The 16,613-nt window shown below is 43.5% G+C and overlaps 1 long non-coding RNA gene across 2 annotated transcripts; it reads right to left on the bottom strand.

Moving 5' to 3' along the window:
• Positions 1 to 6,008: 6,008 nt before the first annotated feature.
• On the bottom strand, positions 6,009 to 16,219 carry LOC311518908. 2 transcript variants are annotated; one of them, XR_014711135.1, is made up of 5 exons: positions 15,980 to 16,219; positions 15,298 to 15,433; positions 12,160 to 12,220; positions 9,329 to 9,483; positions 6,009 to 6,331 (listed from the first exon to the last, which is right to left on the bottom strand). It is a non-coding gene; the product is annotated as an uncharacterized lncRNA (long non-coding RNA). The 2 variants fall into 2 exon arrangements; XR_014711136.1 differs by lacking the exon at positions 6,009 to 6,331 and having other exon boundaries at positions 8,466 to 9,483.
• Between the last annotated feature and the right edge of the window lie 394 nt (positions 16,220 to 16,613).

Below are 16,613 nucleotides of genomic sequence, written 5' to 3'. Positions count from 1 at the left end.
ATCAGGATTAATTCCACTGACATCTGTGGAGTCACACTGCTATAAAACTGGTGTAAGAGACAGGAGAATCAGAGCCTCTTCATTGTTGTCTGCTGTGTTGAGCCATAGGCATTTCATTAAAAATGCAAAACTGGTCAAAGGCATAAAATTCACAGAAACAAATATCTCGGTTTATCAAGCCAGCTGCAGTCAGCTGTTCAATGCATTTTGACATGCTCTACACAGCAGGGACATAGAGCTGTGCAAGCCTGGCTCAAAGGCTTGTGAACTTTTCAAGAGGTTCAAAAAACCTTAACAAATTTGTGAGACAGAGAGGGATTGACTTGATGCTTCTTTCCTGTAAATTCTGTGTTCTTTAAGTTTTTACACGCTCTAGTGCAGTGCATAAATGTGTGAACTATCCAGCCCTGTGGATGTAGCCTGATATACTTGAATTTTAAAGAGGTGTGATACAAAGCAAAACTTCCCTATATTTGACCAGGTGAAAACATTTAGGCTTGATCCTCAAATGCACTTTGTAACTTGAAGTGCTCTGCCACCTAATAGAATCCACATCCCTGAGTTATATGCCATACAGGTGTGGGGAGAGTTATGCACTTACAAAAGCCAGCACACTGATCAGGGAGCTGCCTATGCTAGCCAAGAGGAGATGTTAAGGAGAGAGGTGTGTGTGACATTGGCAGACCAGGTGCCAGCTCATGCCAAGGCCCCTAGGTCTCAACTGAACACTGACAAATGCATAGCTGGAAACCAGTTTGGCTCACCTGTGTGAAAGTATTGTTAAAATAATTATTAGATTTGTAAAAATGTGTTTAGTCTTTATGAAATTCGTATATGTTGCTGCATGTATTATCTCACTTATTACATCTGTGCCCCATGTTATAAGGTTATATTGAATGTTTGTATTGTAAACCTCTGTACCGGTGAACTCACCAAACAGGAAAGAAGCATTAACTAATGTAAAATTCTGTCTTGCTAGAGAAGTTGTTAGGTCCTGCCCATCAAGAAAACCCATTGAAACCAAATGTGCCATTGTGAAATAGCAAAGAACAAAGACTTTGTTAATTACTGCCCACCACACCTATGAAGAGGAGATGTGCATGTGGACTCATCCCATCAGCTTGAACTCTGGGGGAAGGGAATCAACATCTGTCATAAATATAAAGGGAAAGGTAAACCCCTTTGAAATCCCTCCGGGCCAGGGGAAAGCTCCTCTCACCTGTAAAGGGTTAAGAAGCTAAAGGTAACCTCGCTGGCACCTGACCAAAATGACCAATGAGGAGACCAGATACTCTCAAAAGCTGGGAGGAGGGAGAGAAACAAAGGGTCTGTGTCTGTCTGTATGCTGGTTTCTGCTAGGGATAGACCAGGAATGGAGCCTTAGAACTTTTAGTAAGTAATCTAGCTAGGTATGTGTTAGATTATGATTTCTTTAAATGGCTGAAAAAAGAATTGTGCTGAATAGAATAACTATTTCTGTCGGTGTATCTTTTTTGTAACTTAAGGTTTTGCCTAGAGGGGTTCTCTATGTTTTTGAATCTAATTACCCTGTAAGATATCTACCATCCTGATTTTACGGGGGGGGGGGGGATTTCTTTATTTCTACTTACTTCTATTTTTATTAAAAGTCTTCTTGTAAGAAACTGAATGCTTTTTCATTGTTCTCAGATCCAAGGGTTTGGGTCTGTGGTCACCTATGCAAATTGGTGAGGCTTTTTATCCAACATTTCCCAGGAAAGGGGGCGTGCAAGTGTTGGGAGGATTGTTCATTGTTCTTAAGATCCAAGGGTCTGGGTCTGTAGTCACCTAGGCAAATTGGTGAGGCTTTTTACCAAACCTTGTCCAGGAAGTGGGGTGCAAGGTTTTGGGAAGTATTTTGGGGGGAAGGACGCGTCCAAACAGCTCTTCCCCAGTAACCAGTATTAGTTTGGTGGTGGTAGCGGCCAGTCCAAGGACAACGGGTGTAATATTTTGTACCTTGGGGAAGTTTTGACCTAAGCTGGTAAAGATAAGCTTAGGCGGTTTTTCATGCAGGTCCCCACATCTGTACCCTAGAGTTCAGAGTGGGGGAGGAACCTTTACAACATCCCTGACAAGAAGAAACTGTATCTTGGTCTCTGAGGGGCAAGGATTACTAAGCATAAGCAAAAGATATGCAGTGCTGGCCTGGCTAGCCATAAACGACATATAGAGCATGCTTATTAGAGAAGTTTCTACCATCTTTTGAAATCTAAGACTTTAACTTGTATGTGTATGTTCGCCTGCCTCAATCTTGTAAATAACCCTATTATTTCTTTTTCTTAGTTAGTAAATTTTTAGATAGTGTATTACAGGATTGGCTACAAGCACTGTCTTTGGTGTAAGATCTAGAGTGCAATTGACCTGGGGTAAGTGACTGGCCCTTTGGGAGTAACATGAATATTGTTGTCATTGGTGTAAGGGACCATCTATCCCAAAGGCAAGCTTACCTGTGTCGCAAGATAGACCAGAATATCCAAGGGGACTGTCTGTGGCTCCATGTTAAGGGTGTGGTAGTGTCTAAGGCAGAGGTGGGCAAACTACGGCCCGCAGGCCACATCCGGTCCGCGGGACCCTCCTGCCAGTCCCCTGAGCTCCTGGCTAGCCCCCAGCCCCTCCCCTGCTGTTCCTCCTCTCCCAGCAGCCTCAGCTCACTGCGCTGCCAGTGCAATGCTTGGGAGGTGGGGCTGCAAGGGGTCGGGCAGTCAGAGGGCAGGGAACAGGGGGGTTGAATGGGGGCAGGGATCCTGGGGGGGCAGTCAGGAAGAGAGGGGGGATAGGATGGGGCAGCGGGGGCAGTCAGGAGCGGGGGGTCCAGGCGTGGTCAGGGGACAAGGAGGGGTGGATGCGGCAGGAGTGCTGGGGGGGCCATCAGGGGGCGAGAAGCAGGGGTGGTCAGATAGGGGGTGGGGGCCGGGCCACACCTGGATGTTTGGGGGGGCACAGCCTCTCCTAACCAGCCCTCCATACAATTTCAGAAACCCGATGTGGCCCTCAGGCTAAAAAGTTTGCCCGCCCCTAGTCTAAGGAGTTCATGCCCTAGTCCAGACAATGTGACACACACCTGTTGCTCTGTTGGTGAAATCTGTGTAGAACTCACAACGAATTTGACAGGTTTCAGAGTAGCAGTCGTGTTAGTCTGTATCCGCAAACAATGTGGGATGCGTAGCCTGCTTCTTAGTTGGTATCCATGCCTTTGAGCCACTCCAGGCAGCTTGACAGTGTGTGCTAAGCCCTGCTCCTCAAAGAGGTGTAGGTGTCTACTTCTGCTCAGGATTCTACACTGTGAACCCTCTCTGGGGGTTATAGGCAGAGCCCCTTCTCACAAAAAGGCTGAGGAGCAGGTGCACTTCTTATCATCTTTATCCAATAGTTAGAGGATGTGGGAGACCCTGTCTTCCTGATTTGGACTAGATACTTTAACCCAGGTCCATGGTTGAACAGAGTCACTCTCACTTTTTCTTTTGCCCGATGACTCTTTAATTATTTATACAAAGTAGAACAGCTTCAGCAGGAGAGACACCCACCCTCAAAATCCCATAACTCAGTGACTAGGGTACTTTCCTGAGACATGGGAGATATGGGTTTTCCACATCCTGAGTGAGTGTTCCAGTCTTCGGGCCAAAGATTATAAAGTGGGCACCACTGTTACCTCTTCCTCCAGCTGTGTTTTGTGCTGGGCCTGATCTAGTACGTGTGTTCTAAAGTGGCCAACTATACTGGGCTCTACAGCCTGCTCAGTTTAACGATCATACTGGGGCTTAGGCATGAGCTAGGCAGCCAGGCATTAGGATTTAGGCAGCTGTCCACATGCTCACTAACAGATTTTTAGGTGTCTAGGGGACTTTATCAGCAGAAACTTAGGCATTTTAAGCATCTATAGGGTTAAGTAGCAGCTGAGCAATTGTTTTGATGATATAATTTTAGATTTTAGGTGCCTAAAGGGGCAGGTAAGTGTATAAATCCCCTTGTGAATTTAGTCCTTAAATGCTAGTGGCATTTATCTATCCTATGCTAGAACTGTTTGAAAGGCCTCATTGCTCCGATAAAGCCCCCTTTCCATCTGTTAGCTCAGTGATGCTCACAGAAACAGTGTAACAAAATTATAAGAATTACTAAAACGGTAATAACTTGAATGAGGTTCACTCTAACGTAATCCAAAAAACTTCACAGTTCACTGTCTCTCTCTCTTCAGGTTGTATACTTCTGAGTCACACATCGTCTGGAAAATGGAAGTTAGAATATTCACTCCTTTGGGATGGTTTAGAATCCCTTAAAAGTGACTTCAAAGCAGAAATAAAAGTTGAGTTGAACCCAGTTTTCTTTGCTGAATGCCTCAATTAAACAGGCTTTTGAAGTATTTAGCACAGAAATAATAGACCTGATTCTCATTACTCCATTCTCATACTTGGGGTATTTTGGGGCAGCAAGGAATTTGTTTGAACCCCAGTGTAAGTTAAGAGTAGTCAAGACACTCCTCTAATTTATGCTTTGTTTCCCATAGCCCTCTGTGAACCGTGGGAAGCAAAGAATAACCTATGTGTGGTATGCTTGGGCAAGCGCCCCCTCCCTGCTCTGATGGCTGGAAGAAGAGCCAGCATGAAGCCCTTATGGTAACTCTGTAGAAGCCAGGGAGATCTCCTGCACAGAGGGTATTATCGGGAGATAATATCTACTTCCTTTACATTTTTTAATTCTTCCAGAGGTGTATAAAGAAGCCTTAATGTAACTGAGAAAAAGTCCCAATTATTTTAAATATAATTTCCCTCCTTCCACCAGAGTGCAATATTATTGGTTCTTCCTGGTTTTCTGAAAATTTCATAGACTATGACATCACTGTTGCAAGTGATTGCAAGGGAATCATGCATTGCATGGGAATCATGTAACAGAATAGCACATTGTGACATACTCTATATGATTTTATAAAAATATGCTAATGAGTGTGACTATAATGTAACTGGAATATGCTTCATGCAAAAGGTCTCTTGTAAGGTATCATTACAAAGCGTATAATCTACTGAGTGTGGTCATCCTATTTGTATGAATGTATCATTCTTGTACCTGAAACTAGAAATATGAAATATAACTCTGAGGGCCTATCGTAATTATGCAAAGTGTGGGCCACTAATGGTGGTTTGGAATCTTGATGGCTCCCAATCAGCAGGACAATTGACTATAGATGGCTTTGTTTTACTTGTTTCAGAGTAGCAGCCATGTTAGTCTGTATTCACAAAAAGAAAAGGAGTACTTGTGGCACCTTAGAGACTAACCAATTTATTTGAGCATAAGCTTTCGTGAGCTACAGCTCACTTCATCGGATGAGAATGCATATGATGAAGTGAGGTGTAGCTCATGAAAGCTTATGCTCAAATAAATTTGTTAGTCTCTAAGGTGCCACAAGTACTCCTTTTCTTTTTGTTTTACTTGTAAGTCTTCCTGTATACCTGTGTGCTGGCAAGTGGATACTGGAAGTCTTACAGTGACATGTTATCATGCCACCTAAAATGGAATCCATCTTTAACCTAGTGCTTTTCCATTGAGAAGGAGAGTGGGAACCCAGAGGGACAAAGGATTCCTGCCTTATGCAAAAGATATATAAGTGAATGGAACAGAACAAAGGGAGGCAGCCATCATGAGAAATCCCCTAGCTACCACCTGAGCTGGAACAAGGGCTGTACCAGTGGAAAGGATTGTGCCCAGACTAGGAAGGCATCCTGTCTGTGAAAGAAACTTATTGAAACATCCCTAAGGGTGAGATTTTATCTGTATTCAGTTTTATTACTGTACTAGACTTAGACTTGCATGTTTTATTTTATTTTGCTTGGTAATTCACTTTGTTCTGTCTGTTACTACTTGGAACCACTTAAATCTTACCTTCTGTATTTAATAACATCACTTTTTACTTATTAATTAACCCAGAGTATATATTAATATTTGGCGGGGAGGGGGGAAGGGGAGCAGCTGTGTATCTCTCTCTATCTGTTATAGAGGGCAAACAATTTGAGTTTACCCTGTATAAAGCTTATACAGGGTAAAACGGATTTACTTGGGGTTTGGACTCCATTGGGAGTTGGGCATCTGAGTGTTAAAGACAGGCACACTTCTTAATTTGCTTTCACTGAAGCCTACAGCTGTTAGGGGATGTGGTTCAGACCTGGGTCTGGGTTTGTAGCAGGCTAGCGGGTCTGTCTCAAACCAGGCAGGGTGCTGAAGTCCTAAGCTGACAGGGCCGGAAAGCAGGAGCAAAAGTAGTCTTGGCACATCAGGTGGCAACTCCCAGGGAGAGTCTGTGATCCAACCCGTCACACACATCCTGAAATATATTCAAGAGACAAAAGAAGCAAGATCTGAAAACTGAACTCAGTTCTCTTCTCTGGTACAGAGTGCTAACAATAGTACCATTGGTCCAGGCACTAACACAACTTTGCAAAACTTACACAAAAATTTACCAGCCCAAACACAAAATCCGGTCAGTTGACTTTTTTCAAAATCAGGGACCCATCAATTCTCTTATTCTGCTGCTGTGGAATCCACGATTGGTTCATTTTCGAAGTTAATGAAAATCGAATAAAATGTGAACCAAATCAATGATGTCTTGGCCCAGAGTGGAATCATGAAATTCACCCCACTTTTTCTCCATCACCAGTTTACAGTACCCTCTGTTTACCAACTGTGTTTCCTCAGCAGGTCTAGCTGGGTTTGGCCTCCTTCTGTTGACTTCTCTCCAAGAGCTGTGACCAGCTGGTAAACATAGTGACATATTATGCTTTAGTTATCCATAGGAATATCAGAAGCAGAGAGAAAGGAGTTAAAATAACAAAAGAATAGATGCATGTTTTCTTACTTATATTTAGCATTTGCCTCATGCAAGTAGGTAGGCCTGATTTAGCCTGGGTATCCCCCACTTTTCTGGGCACTAAATTAAGCTATGTCTACACTTCAGTTTATCTTGACATAACTTATGTCGCTCTGAGGCGTGAATAAATCACCCTCCTGATCAACATAAGTTACACCATCATAAATGCCAGTGTAGACAGTGTTATGTTGGCAGTAGAGTTTCTCCCACTGACATAGCTTTTGCTGCTTTGGGGGGAGAGGGGAAGCTGGAAGTAGTTAAGCTGACGGGAGAGTTCTCTTCCATCAGCTTAGAGTGGCTACATTAGAGAGCTTACAGCAGTGCAACTGCATCCACTCCTGTAAACTCTAGTGTAGCCGTGCCCTTACTCTCTGTTTCTCTGTAAGCCCTCTGTCTCTGACTGACTGGCTCACCAGAGGATCAGCTTTTTAACTGCTTTCAAGCTCTTTGAAGATTCTCACCTTGAAACCCTGGAAACTTCAAGATTGGAAACTCACCCACATTCATCATGGGGCCAGCCAGCCCCTGATTCCACATTAGTGGAGGTAAACCTACAATGAATTATTAGCTCCATTGTCTGAGTGCTGGCCACTGGAGCTGTCTACAGCCATTAACTTTTGGATCCTGCAGATCCAAGTTAACTAAGGCTGATTTAACTTTTAGTTACCCATTACCCAGCAACACAATAACCTCTAAACATATATATATATATATATATAACATTCATAAAACTAATGCAGATAATTTCCACATTCTTCACAATAACAATATAAATGTCCATGTTAACTATTTTACTGTGGATCATTTTAGCAGGAACAGATGGATTATGTGCTTATCTCTCAATCCCAAACTGCCTCCCAAACCTCCTCAGGAGCCAATAATTTAAACCAGCCCCTACCCAGGTGGCACAACCTCCGGTTTCCCTCTGCAAACTTTCACAGTGTAACCGTGTACTGGTTTTTATATACATATGCGCCATATTAACAAATGGAAATGTGGAAGAACATGAACTATTTTGAATGTAACACTACAGTCATTAAAACAGAGGCTGCTATACTGATGGTATGATCTATTTCTTAATTAATTCATTAGCTCCCCCCCCCCTTTTTTTTATTTAACTGAAGCCGACACAAAATTTTGACTACAATGAAAATGAAAAAAATTGACTACAATGAATAAAGATACTGAAAAAATTAATTGACATCGACTCAGCTGACAATTTTTTTGAAAACACCTGCTCAGGACAAGTGGGCAAAAAGAATTTTGCAAGGATGTATTTACCTCTTACAAATAGGTTTGGCAAAATGAAATTTTCTTTTTTTATAATTTCAACAGATAATATCAATGTTTGCTTTTAACCTTTTTTGGTTTTTATCAATGTAAATGTTCACAATTGCAGGAAATTAGGGGGAGATCCGCAATCGGGGGACACACAACAATTATTTAATGACAGAAAACGCTGTTAAAAGTTAAAGTTTGATAACCATTAAACACAAATTGTAAACATTGTATGTCAAAATATACAGAGTAAATACCCTTGAATAAAACAGTAATAAGTTCTCTAGTAGTATTTTTCTTACTTTGCCTTACTGTAAATTTTTATTACTATCAGTGGAAATATTTTTTCATCAGTTTGTGTGTGTAGGTGAAGTCAACATTTACTCATAAAAATCTCCAAAGCCTACTTACAATCTGTTGGTAAATGGTAATGGCCAAATATTGCCATCAGTGATGCCTGTGTTACTCTACAAAGTATTTACTCTACTTTGCGGGATACGGTATATTTTCTAGACTTTCACAGTTTTAGATGTGTTTCTCTTTTTCTTGGCCAGGCTACCTTTGAACAACTTCTTCAGTGTATTAAACTCACACACAATTGCTTTACATTTCACATTCATTCCATCTAATTTTCCAAAACATATGTATGTTAGCAACTGCAAGATAAATTCTATTATCTGATTTCAGGAACTGTACTCCTTACAATCTCTTAGGGCAGATCTACACTTAAAACACTGCAGCTACACCAGTGTTGCTGTGACACTGTAGCACTTCAGTGAAGACGCTACTACTCTTACATGAGAGCTTCTTCCGTCATCATAGTTAATCGGTCTCTGCAAGAGGTGGTAGCTATGTCACCAGTAAAAGCCACCCCATAGCGTTGTCTACTTCAGGGGTTAAATCGGTATAACTGCATCACTCAGGGATGTGGGTTTTTCACAACCCTGAGCGATGTAGTTATACTGATGTAAGTTTGCAATGTAGGCCTGGCCTGAGGGTAGTGATGGAATAAAGGATTTTGCTCATACCCTTCCTACAGCTTAGGTATACTTTTTGGAAGGCTCCACTTCCAGTCTGCAACACTGTAGAAAATGTGATAGAGATTCTCTCTCTTTCCAAACAATATTTATGTTTTTGTTTTTTTTTTAAAGTGGTGACAGTTGATGATATACTAACTATCTTCAACTTGATTGATGTGAAGACCTAAGGCAGTGCCACGGGAACAGTGTGTGATGAGAGTTCTTTTTCAGACATCAGAAGTGGACTCGTGCTTGAACAAACTGTTGAGATGCTTGCAACACTAAGTACTGGTGAATGACTCCATGAGGCTCCTATGAAGAAGTTTGGCATATGACATCAGAATTAGAACGGGCCAAATTTTTTTCAGACAAATAGTTTATTTACTGAAAAATGCAGTTTCAGTCAACCCAAAACCGTTTGTGAATTTGACGTAACCTCACTATATAGTTTTAGTCAAAAAAAATTTCAGGCTAGATTCCCAAAATGGCCAGAGGAGAAAGTGGTGCCCACTTTATAACTATTAGCTCAGTGGTTAGAGCACTCACCTAGGATGTGGGAGACCCCCATTCACTTCCCATCCCCTCTGCTTAATGTGGAGCAGCAATTCTAACTTCGGTCTCCAACCTCCCAGGAGTGGCCCAGCCACTGGACTATGGGATATTCTGGAGCAGATTTCTCTCAGTCTCTCTTGTTGAAGCTGTTCCACAGTATAGAACTAATTAGTCACTAAAAGCAGGTACTTGAAGTTGGGTCTCCCACATCCCAGGTGACTGCCCTAACCACCACGCTATAGAACGTGTTCATTCTCTGTCCCAGTGACAGTAGTATATAAAGAGGAACAGCTTCAACAGGAGACACTGAGAAAGAACCCCATAGCCATGTGGTTAGGAAAAACTGGGACAGGTATAGTGAGTGGGTCTGCAACTATGCGGATCCACCAGCCAACCCCAACCTGCACATCCAGGTCCACCAGCCAACCCCAACCTGCACACAGCTGCTACCAGAGCATTAGCAGTGCCATCTGATGACCTGAGTCTCCTCCCTAACTCCAGTGGCACTCCACTGCACACAACTAATTGTACGCAACATCCGAAGATTCTACGAATTGGCCCATAGTCAAGAAAGATTTCTCCCACTCACATATTTATTCAAATGTCTTAGTATCCACACATCATCTCTGAGCTAATATACTATGAAGGTGCTATACCATATAATACATAAAGAAGAAAGGTAGAATATGGTGAAAAGACAAGAGATGATCTTTAGTTATCCAGTTAAAAGAAAAGATGACAGGACAGGAATTAATCTCTATAATGTAATTTTAAAAGGATCTTAAATTAAGCTTTACAGAGACTTCACTTTGGTTCTGGCAAAGGGTTGGCTCAAAAATGAAGATGGAGTTTGGCTCTCGACGAAGATATCTTATTACTCAGAATCTTCTGGACTTCTGCAAGTAAATTAATACTGATGCTTTCAGACTTCCAGTGGATCCTTGTTCCCACTGCTAAGGGGAACTAGCTGTTTTTTATTATATTATATATATTGATTATGGGTTTTTTTTTATTATAATAAAAATGCACTGTATCCCATATGTTCTATCTTGCCACCAAAACCAAAGGACCTCGCCTCAAGGACTAAGCTCTGGGGGGGCTTAGTTCCGGAAGTGGCAAAGTGCAAGAGCAGCTGATTATACAGAACAAACCCAGAGAAAGTCACCTTCTCATTTCGTGCACATTAGCATTTGGGCTTGCCCCAGCTACTGTACTAGGTAATTGAATTGTTTAATTTTCAGCTGGATCGTTTTAGCTGCTCTTTTTCTCATCTCTCGTTACTGAATGATACTTAACTCCCATAAGAGTCATTTAAACTGAAAGTCTGTCTTTGCTTTGCATAGCACTAAGCTCAGTTGCTTTATAATGAGTAAATAAACAATCCACTACTTTAATCATCGTTGTTATACACCTGAAAACTGCTATGTAAACTACATAAACACCTCTATGCTCTGTTACATATGTCACTTTAATTTTCTGCAGTAGGTGTTTAATTAGGTTGGCATCTGAGAAACAAACTGAAATCCATTTCCTTTTATCTGGCATGAACTAAACATTAAATTAGATCTCTGAATACTAAAAAGCTTGAATGATTAGGATAAGCCGCAATGAACAACAAAAGAAAAGAATTCTGATACAGTCCTGATTACAAAGGGAAAAGGTTTACATGATGATACCAGTGAAATACACATGAAGCAGTATTGCATTTGCAGTATTCAGTCAGAGGACTGGGTTTTTTTATTAACTCTACTGAGTTGCTGCACTGAATCTACATGATTTTAGTCATACAATATTAAAGAAAACCAGATTAATGGCTTCATAAAGGTGTATTATGAGGGGAAGAGTACAGATATAACATTGAATAAAATGCCACTCATTAGTGTTCATTAGGAGGCAACAATGATGGACTGAACATACAAGAGCTAAGAAAAAATTACAAGGGGTCATTCTTTGATTAATGCTAACATTGTCAGAGGTTTACTTTACAATTTCACATACTTCTACCCTGATTGTATTTCCTGTGTAATGTGGGACCTTGTAAATTAAATAGCTGCACTCTGAAAACCAATTCACCATGCTTTGAATATACAAGGCTGACAAAATGCCTTGCTGAAGCTTGAGAGGTATGTTGAAATGGAAATAACCTATCCTTGGTACAATTAAATGAAACATAACACCCGGTGACACATTAGAGGATCATTCATCTTATCTTAGAAAAGCACTGAAATCTCATTTGCAAAATCTAAATGTTTCTTTAGGAGTTTCTCTTTCACTGTGCATTCTAAGCAGTTCAGATGAGTGCACACATCTTGACTAGATAACAAAGCAACAAGAGTCTGATTCTCCATTGCCTTGCACCTTGTGTAATCATTAACTCTCTGAAAACGGGCACAGAGTGGGTATAAAATGCTACCAATCTGATACAGTAGTACTTACCCCCACTTTGCACAGATGTGAGACCTGATCCAGTAACTGTCCTGAAGAGGGGTTGATATGTCTGCACAAGATGGAGTGAAGAATCAGACCACACAAGGGTATGAATCCCTTTTCTGTTGTCCTGTGCTGCAGACATGAACTAGTTTATAAACCAACTTCTTAGAATATTGCTGGTATTTGAAGAATATTTTATGCAGCAATTTGATACAGAATCTCTGAAAGTTAATTTCCATATAAAGTCTGTCATGCAAATAACTAAACGTTCTCTCTTTCAAAAATGAGCCAAGCCTTCTAGCTGCACAAGCCCACAGAAGCTGCAGCAATTATGGTTGGTTGAACCTACTGGGCATCAAGGTCATTTGGACTACAGTACTTAGTTGTGAAGTTCTGCATGTACTGCCTGCAGGGAGCTGCAAAAGGGTAAAGTGCTCATGCCAATGAGTTCATTGTCTCTACAGGCCTTTATGCTTTAGTCACCCAATGATTAACAATTTGATCTGTACAGCAATTATTATTTAAAGGTAAAGGCTTTACAGCTGAAGGCTTAATGCACTAATGTAACCCTATATCATCTTGATTTTAGTAGGAGACCTGGTGTAACTGCCCCATCTCTAAGGCCTGGAGGTCTCTGGATGTCTTCTCCTTACTAATCATGGACTCAACATCCTTATTGGCAATAGAATTATCATTTGAGTTTTGTCATGGAACTGATTGCTAGCAACTCATGTTCCAGCTTGGGAGAGCCTTACAAAATGCAGCAGATCTGGCTATCTCTATAACGCAAAATATAAAATACCAGTGTTTATTCTTCTACAATGAAAGAAATCCATTCAGTAAAACAATGAAATTCCTGTACCACTTCAGAAACATAAAGTGCTGACATCAGAGTCTGGGTGGACTAATGTGTATTGCTGCCAGTCCTCTGTATTGCATCAATGGCATTTTCAGTATAGAAGTTACTTGGGACTGGTGGGAAAAGCTTACGTCAGAGATAAACTAAGTATTTCTATATACAGTGACACTAATTAGTGCCATAATGAATAATGAAAACCAATCATCAGAAAATTAAAAAGATACTTTTAGGCAGAATCTGATTGTGCAGTTCTGCCTAATAGTATGTCTTCATCTCCTGAGACAGGTGAGCATTATGATTATGAAGTAATAAGAAACACTGTCTATTAATAATATATTTAAAAAACCCTAATGTTAATCCTCTAAAGATAAGGTTTCCACCCAATAATAACAAGTAACCAAAGAATCCACTGAGGCAGGGAGAGCCAATCTTTGTAATTATGGCCATGATTCATCAAGATGTTAATATGATGGGATTCCTCACCTGCTTAAAGTTAGGCACATGCTTAAGTACTTTGCTAAATCAAGGCCTACATCAGGAAATTCTTAGGAACGAAGTTTAGTGAGTAGATCACGTAGAAGCTATCAGCAATCTATATAGTCCTCTTAGATTAGTAAAACTGAAGAGATTGTTGATAAAATAGCTAAATAAATGTATGAGACTAGGTGCTGATACTCTTCCTCATCTTCAGTGGGACCACTTCTTGTATTCTTTGTGGTACTCAACATGAGTATGAGTAGAACAGAATCTTTTACTAAATAAGGCTCTATTTATATCCTCAGAATTAGCCAAAATTTGCATTTATCTCCAAGAGAGCTGAGCATACTTTCAAGGGCAATATTTGGCAGAATGAATTTATTAAAATATAAATTTTCTAAACAAGTGTAAGAAACACCTGCCACCATTGCAATTTTTCATAACTGGAAAATAATGTTGTCACGTATGAGAGCTGCCAGTTTAATACTTCTCCAGTAGACGGTTCAATCTGATGATGTGATTTAGGAAACAGAATAAACATCTCACCATCTGAATATGTGACTAAGCACAAGTTTAGAAGTTGTTGCAGAACTTTTCAGAAAATCAAATTTTTATTGATTAATATAGCAGTACGTGCTTTACTAATCTCCTCCCGCCAGTTGTTTAATTAATTAAAATTTACTGTACAACAACCTTGGTTGTTTTCCGCATTTGTCATTCATTCACTTTTTGAGCTGCATTTCTTGTGTCCTTCATTATATTTCAAGATAGCAGCTTCCTGTTGATGACAATGATTGTTCTTTATTATAGTGATGGTGCTGGAGAGAGGGCTTTGGATTCTTGAACCGAAGAATGTTTTTCCAGGAAGAAGGATTGCTAGGAAGAGATAGGATCCACCTAATGAAGAGAGGGAAGAGCATCTTCGCAGGCAGGCTTGCTAACCTAACGAGGAGGGCTTTAAACTTGGTTTGCTGGGGGATGGTGAACTAAGCCCAGAGGTAGTGGGAAAGTGGGATACCGGAGGAAACACAAGGAGGGGGGTGTAGAAAGTAGGGCAATCACCTAGTTATCTTAGGTATCTGTACACAAACACAAGAAGCCTGGGAAATAAACAGGAAGAATTGGAAGGCCTGGCACAGTCAAGGAACTGATGTAATTGGAATAACAGAGATTTGGTGGGGTAAATCAAATGACTGGAGCTCTGTCATGGATGGGTATAAACTGTTCAGGAAGGACAGGTGGGGAGAAAAGGTGGAGGAGTTTCACTGTATGTAAGAGAGCAGTATGATTGCTCAGAGCTCCAGTATCAAACTGCAGAAAAGCATGTTGAGAGTCTTTGGAATAAGTTTAGAGGTGAGAGCACCAAGAGTGATGTCGTGGTGGGCATCTGCTATAGACCACCAGACCAGGAGGATGAGGTAGACGAGGCTTTCTTCAGAAAATTAAGAGAATTTTCCAGATCACAGGCCCCGGTTCTCATGGGGGACTTCAATCATGCTGATATCTGCTGGGAGAACAATACAGCAGTGCACAGACATGGCTGGTGCAAGGATATTTTGTGCCCTAGGTGAAACTTCCACCTTGCGCCCCACCCCCCTCCCGCCTCCCCTGCACATTGGTTCATTGAGGGGCACATCCCAATGAGCCTTTAGAGAGCCCGGGGCCAGCTGTGCCCAGGGTCTGCTCCCCAAACCAGGAGGTCCCCACCTCCCCACCCCCTGAAATCCCCTGGAGAGTGCACAGCCCTCCCCCCGCGAGCCAAGCTGAGCCCACCCCACCCTGGCGGCCCCCACCCCGCATCCACTCACTGGCTTTGCCAGGCTTAGGACGCTGCAGCAGCTTGGCAGGGAGGAGCTGCCTTCCGGAGGCACTGGAGATCCAGATCCTTGCAGAGATGGCGAGCCCCAGCCATGGAGGAGCCGGCGCGGTGCAGGGGCAGCAGCCCTGCAAAGGTGGCCGGGCCACTAGCAGGGAGCAGCCATGCCCCCCATTGGGGTGGAGAGCCCCACCCTAGCCCTGCCCCAATCCACTCCTTCCCCCTTCCCACCCCCTGACTGCCCCCCTCAGAACCTCCAACCCCCCCGCTCCTTGTCCCCTGACTGCCCCCTCTTGGGACCCCTGCCCCTAACTGCCCCAAGAACCCCACCCCCTACCTAAGCCTCCCTGTACCTTGTCCCCTGACTGCCCCCTCCTGAGACTCCCCAACCCTAACTGCCCCACAGGACCCTAGCCCCTACCTGTCCCCTGACTGCCCCAACCCTTATCCACACCCCCGCCCCCAGACAGACCCCCGGGACTCCCACGCCCCATCCAACCACTCCCCGCCCCCTGACAGGACCCCCAGAACTCCTGACCCATCCAAACCCCCTGCTACCTGTCTCTCGACTGCCCCGATCCCTCTCCACACCCCTGCCCTCTGACAGGCCCCCCCCAGAACTCCTGACCCATCCAACCCCCCTGCTCCCGACTGGCCCCCGGGACTCCCCTTACCGTGCCCATGTTGCTCGAGCCGCTGGCTCCATGTGCACAGCCCCTCCTCTGCAAAGGCTGCTGAGGCAGCGGGAGGGGCAGCAGCGGGAGCCGCAAAACCCAAGCTCAGTGAGGGGGGAGCTGGGGGCACGCCTGCCCTGGCTGCAGCCTGGTGCCCCTCTCCCCCAGCGGCTCCTGCAGAGGATGCATGCAGCCGGTGGTCCCCATGCGCCCCCCAGCTCTCCCCTCACCGAGCTTGGGCTCTGCGGCTCCCGGGAGTGTGAGCTGCTGCTGCCACCGCTACCCCTCCTGGAGCAGGCTCAGGGCCCCGCGCCCTGGCGGCGGCTCACATGACCGGGAGCCACAGAGCCCGAGCGCGGTGAGGGGAAAGCCCGGGGGCGCATAGGGGCTGGCGCCTGCATGCATCTCCTGCAGCCTGCAGGAGCCACCTGGGGGGGTGCCGAGCTGCATCCTGGGCAGGAGGGGTGGGGGCGTGGCTGTTCCCCGCTAGTGGTGCCGCTGCCTCTGCAGGGCTGGTGACCCCCCTGCACTGTGCTGGCTCTTCCATGGCTGTGGCTCGCCGTCCCCACGCAAGCCGACGCTTTTTGGTGCCTCCCAACCACTTGGCGCCCAAGGCAACCACCTAGTTCGCCTA

This window comes from Lepidochelys olivacea (genome assembly GCF_965140295.1).
Source record: "Lepidochelys olivacea isolate rLepOli2 genome assembly, chromosome: 3".
NCBI lineage: Eukaryota > Metazoa > Chordata > Testudines > Cheloniidae > Lepidochelys > Lepidochelys olivacea.
The sequence above is the reverse complement of the archived record's forward strand: the minus strand, read 5'-3'. Positions and strand labels throughout refer to the sequence as shown.